We start from the raw sequence: 10,655 nt of genomic DNA on the forward strand, positions 1-10,655 counted from the left end.
GTAGAGATTTGCAGTAAGGTATTAAAATATATGATAGTTAATCTATGCGAAAGTGCATAGCTTTATAGTCTGATGATGATATATATATATATATATATATATATATATATATATATACATATATCGACACCCACATATATACACACACACAAACATATATATATATATATATATATATATATATATATATAATTAGTGTTTGTGTGTATGTAGGTCATCCAGCGTTGCTTGGTTTTAAATGCTCCTAAATATTACTTTAGAAAGATTTCTATTGACTATTATATTGTACCCGATAAAGATTAGTGATTCTCTGGCGAAGACCAGTCGCAGATTTCGCTTAAATATTATATCTTTATTAATGCAGATTACAGATGTATTATTATAGAGTCAATACCGTATAAATTATTACATTGTATTCAATATAAAATGTCAATAGTGATTTCAAATGTTTTAATATGTGTGTCATCAGCTAGGCTGAAAAGCAAAACATGTCTCCCTCCAGCTTCAGTAGATACCATTTGAGTTATCGTCAGTTTGATAAAAGTAGTAAAACATGTTTGAAGTAAACATACGAATGTATATTTGTGCATGCGTAGAAGAGCACTTTAATTCAACCTGCACCTCTCAAGTTCTAATTATTTTTCATTTTTTATGATAGCGTTATTATCAGAATGTGATATGCTAGATCAGCAACAAAATCTATAATATAAAGCTAAATATCTGTGTGTGTGTGTGTGTGTGTGTGTGTGTGTGTGTGTGTGTGTGTGTGTGTGTGTGCGCGGGAACAAATAGGCTCCTATATGTTTGACTATTTTAAAAAACTGATTACTTTATATGATAGAAGATATATCGAGACATAAGAATGGGTATGTTTGATCTGGCAGAACAGTGATTCATTAAAATTGTAGTGTCTGCGCTCGCGCCTGGTCCACAAAGTATGGAAATAAAAAAAAAACGTTTACAAGTGTTTTTGATATAGATGTACATAACAATACTTTGATAAGTATGTAATAACTATAATAGGGATGGTATAATAAAATTGTGGGGTTTGCGTTCGCGCCTCCCCTCCATAGAATTGAAATAGGCACACACTTTAATAAAGACTTTTCATATCTATCTGCGTAAGTATACTTTGATAATTATGTTTCAGTTTGAAGAAATATGGTATAATATAATTATGGGGTATTCGTTCGCACCTGACCTCCATAGAATGGAAATATGTCACAAAGTTTAACAAGATTTTTTTAATATAGATCCACAGATTATTGTGATAAGTGTTTCAGTGTGAACAGGTATGGTATAATAAACTGTGGGGTTTATCGATTTTATTTTTACTTTCATCATATTTTGCTTTGGTGTTGATACCCCAAATTAAACCCAAATTTACAACCCTTCCTTTTCATAACCTATCATGCTTTCATAAATGAGAATCCATTTTCTGTAGGCTGTTTTTGAACCCAGTCAACGACAGGTACTTTTGCTAGTTAAATATAAAGATAAGACAAAGTCGCTCAAGTCTTACACTGGAATATATGCAAATTCTATGATTTAGACCACTATGAAAAATGGTAAATCATACACTAGAAGCGGTAGAGAGAAGGTTAATTCGGACATGCGCATACAAACTAATAAGTCCCTTGAATATTCAAAACCTGACATAATTTTTCTTAACAAAAACAAGAAAACGTTCTCAATCATTGACATAGTCGACTCTTTCGATAAAAGAGTGCTAGAAGAGAAATGTTAAAAAATATCAAGCATAGCAAGATCTGAAATGGAAATTAGTTCGGCTTTGGAAATATAAAGAAGTCAGGCTGATTCTCATTGTACTTGGAACGTTTGGAGTCATAACAAAAACCACCATAAATGGTTTAATCAGATTGGCGAAATAATTTCCATTCTATTTTCGCAAAAGGATTGTTACTAGGCACGAACAAATGTTTAGTTACAGCTTGAATGTCAAAAATAAAGCAATCGACCTGATGTTTTTGCAAAAAAAAGAAGAAATCCAACAAAAAATTCCTAAAATTTGAGTCTACAATGAATAATAATAATAATAATAATAATAATAATAATAATAATAATAATAATAATAATAATAATAATAATAATAATAATAATTTGCGGGGCCTGTGGAAATTCCCCAGCAGCGTTTTTCATATGTAATATATTATAGATGAGCATGCTGTGAGCGTTCTGAATGAAGTAACAATCATATTATTCTACTTTTTTATTAAAACTGTATATCTCCCTTACTAAAATAATAACTTTGATATATTTCATGGGCTGATTATTACATTACAAACACAAAAGTCAATTAACTCAAATTTTATCATTTTTCATAAATATTGAACATGTTACTATGTTCGACAATAATTTTTCATAATTTCATCCCACATTATCGCCCCTCCCTTTGCTAAAATATTAAACTTGATATATTGTATCGGCTGACTATTGTATAAAAACACACAATTCTCAATTAACTCACATTCCATCATTTTTCATAATTCATTGATATGGTACTACCTTTGACAATAATTTTTCATCATTTAAACTCACCATATATCACACCTTACTAAAATAATAACGTTGATATATTGTCTAAGCTGATTATTTTATTACAAACACACACATCAATCAACGGTAATTAACTCATTTTTCATAATTTTTGGATATGTTACTAATTTCGACAATATTTGTTTATAATTTAAACCAACGTTGTCGCCCAACTTTACTAAAATAGTAAAGTTGATATATTTGCTGGGCTGATTATTTCACTACAAATTTGATACATTTGCTGGGCTGATTATTTCATTACAAACACAAAACTTTCATCATTTTTCATAATTCTTGGGTATGTTACTGATTTCGACAATCATTTTTCATAAGTTATACCCACATTATCGCCCCCTTCTTAATAAAATAATAACTTTGAAATATTGTCCGGGCTTATTATTTTATTACAAGCACACTAATGCATGAAATCGCATTGAATCATTTTTCATAATTCTTGGATATGTTACTTTCGACAATCATTTTCATGATTTTAACTCACATTTTCGCCCTTACCTCTTTACTAAACGTTGATATATTGTCTATGCTGATTATGTCCTTACAAACACACCAATCAATTATCTAATATTTATTCATTTCTTCGTAATTCTTGGATATGTTGCTAATTTCGACAAACATTTTTCATCAATTAAGCCTTTCTTATCTCCTTCCCATTTACTTATATAATAATTTTGATATATTGTCTAGGCTGATTATTTTATTATAAACACATCAATCAATTAAATAACATTTCGTCATTTTTCGTAATTCTTGGATATGTTACTAATTTAGACAATATCTTTTTTATAATTTAAACAATCCTCGTCGCCCTCTCTTCTAAAAAATATTTTGATATATTGTCTGGGTTGATTATTTAATAAAAAAAGACAACTACCATGATGAAGTGTGAGTTAATACTCACACTTCATCATTTTTCTTGACTCTTGGATATGTTACTCATTTCAACAATTATTTTTAATATTTTCAACCCACATTATCACCCCCACTACTAAAATAATAACTTTGATATATTATCTGGGATGATTATTTCATTTCAAACACACCAACTAATTTACTCACATTTTGCCATTTTTCATAATTCTTGGATATGTTACTAAAGTCGACAATCATTTTTCATCATTTAACCCACATCATCGCCCCACTTACTAAAATAATAACATTGATATATTGTCTGGTCTGATTATTTCATTGCAAACACACTAATGCATTAAATAACATATTACATTTTTCATAATTCTATGATATGTTACAAATTTCGACAATTATTTTTCATAATTTTAACCATTTTTATCGCCCTCTCTTACTAGCATAATTACTTTGATATATTTCCTGGGCTGATTATTTTATTATAACACACACAATCGATTAACTCACATTTAATCGTTGTCCATAATCCTGGATATGGAATTTCGGCAACAATTTTTATAATTAAAAATCCACACTATGCCTCTTCCTCCTACTTTATATCATTACAAACACAGCAATCAAGTAACTTACATTTCATTATTTTTCATAATTCTTGGATATGTTACTAATTTCGACAATAATTTTCATCACATTAACCCACTATGTCGCTTCCCCTTTCTTAAATAATAACTTTGATGTATTGCCTGGGTTGATTATTTCATTACAAACAAAGCAATCAATTTTGGGTATTCTCATAGTATATATGTTTCACCTATCTTATCCAATCCCGGGTGACGCCGCATATTCTGCTAATATATATCGTTTACCTATCTCAATTGATCCCGGACGAATCTGGGTATTTTGCTACTATATGTTCATATCCGTCACCCCACTGTTTAAAATATAATTAAATTAAGTTATGTTTTAATCGTAAACTGTTTCAGCCATTTCCGGGACTGACTTTATATCCCCAACCCACTGCTAAAATATACATTAAATAATGTAATTTCTAAATAGTAAACTGTTTCAGCCATTTCCGGGACCGACTTTATATCCCAAACCCACTGCTAAAAATATACATGAAATAATGTAATGTCTAAATAGTAAATTGTTTCAGCCATTTCTGGAACTGACTCATAATCCCCAACCCACTGTTGAAAATATACATGAAATAAAGTAATGTATAAATCGTAGACTTTTTCAGCCATTTCTGGGACCGACTTATCTCCCATCCTACTGTTAAAAATATACATTAAATAATGTCTAAAAAGTAAATGGTTGCAGCTATTTCCGAGACCAACTTCATATTTCCCACCCCATTGTTAAAAATATGTAGTAAATAAAGTAATGTGTAATGCGTAAAAGGTTTCACCCATTTTTGGGACTGATTTAATATCCCCTACCCCACTGCTTAAAATATACATGAAATAAAGTAATGTTTAAATCGTAAACGGTTTGAGTAATTTCCGGGACTGACTTCATATCCTGTATCCCGTTTATCTTGGTTAATGGAGGAGAAATCCTCCAATACTGATACAATATATATTTTTTTATTGACCAGAGTGCCCCTTTTGGGTAGCTGGTTTCCCCCTAAATTTTTAACCGACCTCATGTTCAATTCCGCCCTTATGGAGAGGCATGTAAACAAAAAAAAATAATCAGAACGAACATTTTCCAGGACATTTTATAATTAATCAGAAGTAACATTTCCAGGGCATTTTGTAATTAAATCAGAAATAAGTTTTTCCCAGTTGCTTTTTTAACATTAAAACTTTGTTACATTAAACATAGTACCTATTCACAATGCCTCCCCATTGGAGAAATTTAGACACTATGGTCCTTTTTTAACGTGGAGAAAAAATTGCCTTAGTCGTAAAGGATTTCTCTTCCATTGAGAGAGAAGAAATTGAAATGTAGCACCTGAAGAACAGATACTACACTTTGATCTTAGCCAAAAGGCCAAGAAAGACAAATCATTTTTATTAGCTTTGTCTCAACAGCGATACCAATTTTTTTTTATATTTCAATTTCCTTTTCAAGGGTGACAAGGTTTATTTGGAATGTTCCACTTTTTGGAATATTCCACTTTCCTTTCTTTATGGATGCACAGCATGATAACGGACGGAGCGATAAGCGTAGTAGTAGTAGTAGTAGTAGTAGTAGTAGTAATAATAATAATAATAATAATAATAACGATGATGATGATGATGACGACGATGACGACGATGATGATGATGATGAATAACAACAACAACAACGTGCTAGATACAAGATGGTCTCATAGTGGGAAGGACAATTTCAATCATTAAAAATCCTGCTTAAGGACCAGATGTTGGAAATTTTGCTTGAACATGCAGTCGAAGACATTGAGGAGGACATTCAGTACAAAAGTATATGAAAATCCTGAACTAAATAGTTCACTACCAGTTTTGGAAAAAGGCGGGAGAAAAGGTATTTTGGAACAAAAGACGTACTACTGATTGATAAATGTATTTTAAAGAACTGCAAAAGGAGAAAAACAAATTTGATTGTAGCTTGGATAGATTATAAAAATCTTATGATATGGTGCCGCCCTCGAGTGGGGTGGAAAATGGTATCGTGTTTGAAATATAATCGAGTGCACAGGGAAAAATATGATCAGTTGAAAAACCAACATTTTTTCTGATGGAAAACTATTAGATGCAGTCAATATTAGCCGCGGTATCTTTCAAGGAGATTCCTTTTGGCCACTTCTATTCGTAATAGTATTTATATCATTGATATATGTATTAAGAGAGGTGAAGATCGGATAACAACTGGAGAAGAACGGACCAAAGATGAGCCGTATGTTATTTATGGATGATCTGAAATTTATTATTTAATTAATTGGACTCCTTTTTTGGAGACGAGTAATTTGTATCATTTATCCATTTATTTATTGCGGACTATTATTAACATGTTCTAGTTAGGGGGGTTTCACGACATTTTGGCCAACTGTACCTCTGGTTTTCGTCGGGTGGTTAACCGCGATGGTATAAGAACGCAGAATCTCTTAACTGCAGCCACAGCAATTACTACCTACATAGTTGTCGTCTCATAACGTTTTGACCAACTAAGCATCTGGCCGGCTTTGAGTAGAATTGAAACCGGTATCTTCAGACAATGCTCTCCTGAAACCATAGAGATTTAACGTCCTTATTCACTGTGGTACAAGCCCCGAAGCGGTTACCACCTGACGAAAGCCAGAGCAATAGTTCGCCGAAATGTCGTGAAACAATTGCTAGAAGATTAGGATTATAGTCCGCAATAAGTAAACGGATAAACGATCCGAAATTGTTAGGCAAAACAAAAGAAACTGTATTGCAGTTAGTTCCGGTTTCAGTGTTTTGAGCCCAATGATTGAGATGTTGTCAGGGTCAGCTTCTTTGCTGGAATCAAGGTTCTTGATGAGCTTGGAAAAATCTCGGATTGATATGTGGATATCGCTCAGATAAGTTTTCGTCCTGGAAAGAAGTGTTAGGGAGTAGGCGACCATTATCACACAGGGTGAAGTTTGATCCGAAATTTTTAGCGCACAGTTTGGCTTTTGTTCAAAAATCACTTTAGTAGACTTAATGGTGTTTGGGATGGTAGTTACGCATCTGTTCAGAACTCTGCAAATGATGCGCTAAAATCTCGTACGCTTTTACTTCTTCACAATATTAACATAATCTTTAAACGTAGGCAGTTGTTTATGCAATTGATGAATGAAAGAAAGAGTGGCGTATTGAAAATAGATTTCAATTAATGAAAAAAATTAATTGTATCTTAAACTCTTCAGATTTGAGAATTAGCGATAACATTTTTTCGCTTTCGCAAAAAGATAATATCAGACAGATAAACGAAAACGGCATTAGTCGACGTGTGTTTTTAGTGAAAAACACTTTGGCATAAAAAAGATAAATACGTAAAATATGGAATACGCATAAACACACAAGTGCATGCGTCTCCTATATATATATATATATATATATATATATATATATATATATATATATATATATATATGAATATATATGGTTAAGTCGATCGAAATTTCAAAGTTAGATCTAAAAAGGGTTTCAGCTGACAAATGAATATTTGATTCTGACTAGCCAATCTATATGTTATATTGTTGTATCCTGTATCATCACTATTTTAATAAACAATGCTTAACTTAAACTGCCTTGAAACTATTATTTCAGGCCGACATATTAGTATTATGTAGACATTTTTAAATGATCAACTAAAAAGAAACTTCAAGTTACGTCATTAATAAAAACATTTGCGACGCTGCTTTAACCTATTTAGCAATCTGATAACTTTATACAAGAGTCGTTTCAAAAGTAAAGTCTCCTATCTTTTAACTAAAAAAAAACGAAGAGCTACGAAAACAGGAGTTGTATAATATAAACGAGAGAGATTTTTGTGTTCCGTAATTAATTTTTCATGTATTTTTTTCCAAGAATTCAATTACGTATGTCCATGTAACAGGTTGCTTTGGTAAAGCCTTACACTGTAAATACTTTCAACATAGAGATGAAACTTTAAGGTTATGAATGCATACGTTTAGCCATTATAACAATGCAATTTGCAAATCCCTCTGATTCATGCGAACGGGGTAAAAAATATGAGGATATTATATTTTGAATCCCTCTCGCATGTTTTTGATAAGCATTACACTACTGTTTGAATTTACTTTCATACCATAACATTAGTTAACCTGATTTGAGTTACTCCATTTTGTCTTCAATCTAATGTTGTTCACAACCGTCAAAAATAATATACGTGCCTATGGCTGTCGCTTCTTAAGCTAATAAAATATCATATCCTCCATGCGAATGAGCGACCATTAAACGAATATTATTTTGGAAAGATATTTTGTGAAAGAGTAATATACTCACTGCTTTAAATCTGTATATTAATTATACGTATGTGAATATTGGACACTTCCGTTTGTTATGAATTAGTTTTTGTAACAATCGTAATATAAAATTTGCATTGTTGGTTCACTGACTTAGTCGGATTTGGACCTTAGACTTAACCCTCGTCCGTTCGTCCGTTCGTTCCCATTCACAATAACTACTCATTACAGTTTTCTGAAATGTTGAAGGAAGTTATAATTACCGAGGAAAAAGAAAATGTAACATTCGCTGATATTTTATAAAAATTCTGTTTGCGTTTCCAGGAGGTCAAAAGGGGTCAAAATGGTTTTTAAAAATAGCACTTTTTGAGATACAGAATCTTATCGGGCATTAGATTTTGCTACAAATTACCCAAAAGCAAAACCACGGATATATATATGTAAACATACCATTTGATCGTGGAAAACTTCTGGTTGTCTCCTCACGAGAGTCAGAAGGAGTTACAACGGCATATAATAGGACTTTCCAGAACATCGAATATTTTCAGACAGTTAGATTTTGCTGAAAATTACCCAAAGCAAGATTACACATCTGGAAACGCAATATTTGTTACTATTTTTAAACAGGTAAATATTAATCAGTAAAAAAAAAATAATAATTTCCATAGCATTCATCATGAAGCAGAACGGTCAGCGGAAAACAGAAGTAAACAAAGACACTTCATGATAATCAACAAAGTGTATAAAATCTTAAGAAAAACGTTAAGGTCTTTAAAATAATGAAAAGAAACCGGTGTCAGAACATATTTTATATAAAAATAAAAAATAAAAAACGCTCATCGTGTTTTTATTTTCATTTATTTCTTTATGTTAAAGGTTGTCACACGTTTATTATGTTATAAAGTGTGTTACATTAAAAATGTTGTCAACATTTTAAGAAAACATTCACTTCCTCTCTTACTATCGTATTGTTAGATTTCATTAATTCATATCCGTTAACCGTCCACCCAAAACAATAATTATTGTAAGGTGGTAACCTTCTTTACATTAACGAAATTCCTCGAAGTTTCCTTTTAATTAAGATTTCGACTCCTCTTCAAAGAATGATATTGTTTATTTTATCTTACTAAGATTGGTTACTAATCCAAAACAGTTGAAATGACGATCTGTTATAAGTTTTGTTATAATTAATGTCCGTCGAATTCGCCTTCATAAAATTTTAATACTTATTCAAATACGGTATTGTTAGTTTTAATCAATTAATAGCAGTGCCAAATTATCCCTGGACAAAATCCTGTTAGATTGGAGCAGAGCAAAATATTTACTATGAATAGTTACTATTGCCCGGAGAAAATTAACGAAGACAGAAACCATAAGGATGGGCGTAAGAAAACAAATTAAAAGTTCTGATGTCAAAAGGCAAAATATTCGGCTTACTTGTAGAAAGTGACGATAAAACTTGCCGAAGAAATAGAACGTTGGAGATAGTTTTTTATTAAGATATAAAAAAATTATTTTCTAAAGTTTGAAAATAAGCAATTAGTTTGGGAAATATTTAAAGTATCCGCCTTTGTCGGTAGTAAACCGACGAATAAAAAATAATAAAATGGCTAAACAGCATAAAAACAAGGAAAAATATAGCGTATATATAACATATGCTAAGCGTTATGGCAAGGAACAGTTTTGTAGAGAATATAAATAGTAAGTAAGAAACAACGGTTATCTCAAAGATCAGTACTCGGAAAAATCAAGCTACCGGAAGTGGTTACGGTTGATGATGGCACGGAATGAAGTCATGGAGTCAAGACACGAAAGATGGAAGTACATATTTTATTTTGAAAATTACTTTAGTTTGAACACTTTTTCTGTTATCACGAAACAATAAAAAAAAGAAACTTTTAAACAAAAAAACAAAAACATTTGTTGTATTATAAAACACATATTTTATTTAGAAAATTAGTTTTAACACTTATTTTACGGCGAAACAAAAAACACAATTATTTAATTATATAAATTATATATTATAAAGTTGTTTTTTAATTATGTAATATAAATAATATATTATAAAGTCTCTTTAATATAATTTTATTCTAAGATAAATGTAAACAATAAAAGTCATTTTTAAATATTTTTTACCAGAAAACCCAGCATAGTCTAAACACCCCAACCTCCCCATGTTAAGAATGGCTTGTGAAAATAAACACCCTCAACCCTGAATATTAAGAACGGTTTTCGAGGTTGGGGTGTGTTTATTCAGAAAACCGTTGTTAACATGGGTAGGTGTTGGAGTGTGTATACTACCCTGCGTACTCTC

At 31.2% G+C, this 10,655-nt stretch overlaps 1 pseudogene; it reads right to left on the bottom strand.

Annotated features, from left to right (window-relative positions):
• Nucleotides 1–5,336: 5,336 nt before the first annotated feature.
• LOC145242446 (U2 spliceosomal RNA) lies at nucleotides 5,337–5,452 on the bottom strand (annotated as a pseudogene).
• Nucleotides 5,453–10,655: the final 5,203 nt, after the last annotated feature.

Source organism: Euprymna scolopes, chromosome 2 (assembly GCF_053919585.1).
Source record: "Euprymna scolopes isolate OS-2025 chromosome 2, ASM5391958v1, whole genome shotgun sequence".
NCBI classification, from domain to species: domain Eukaryota; kingdom Metazoa; phylum Mollusca; class Cephalopoda; order Sepiida; family Sepiolidae; genus Euprymna; species Euprymna scolopes.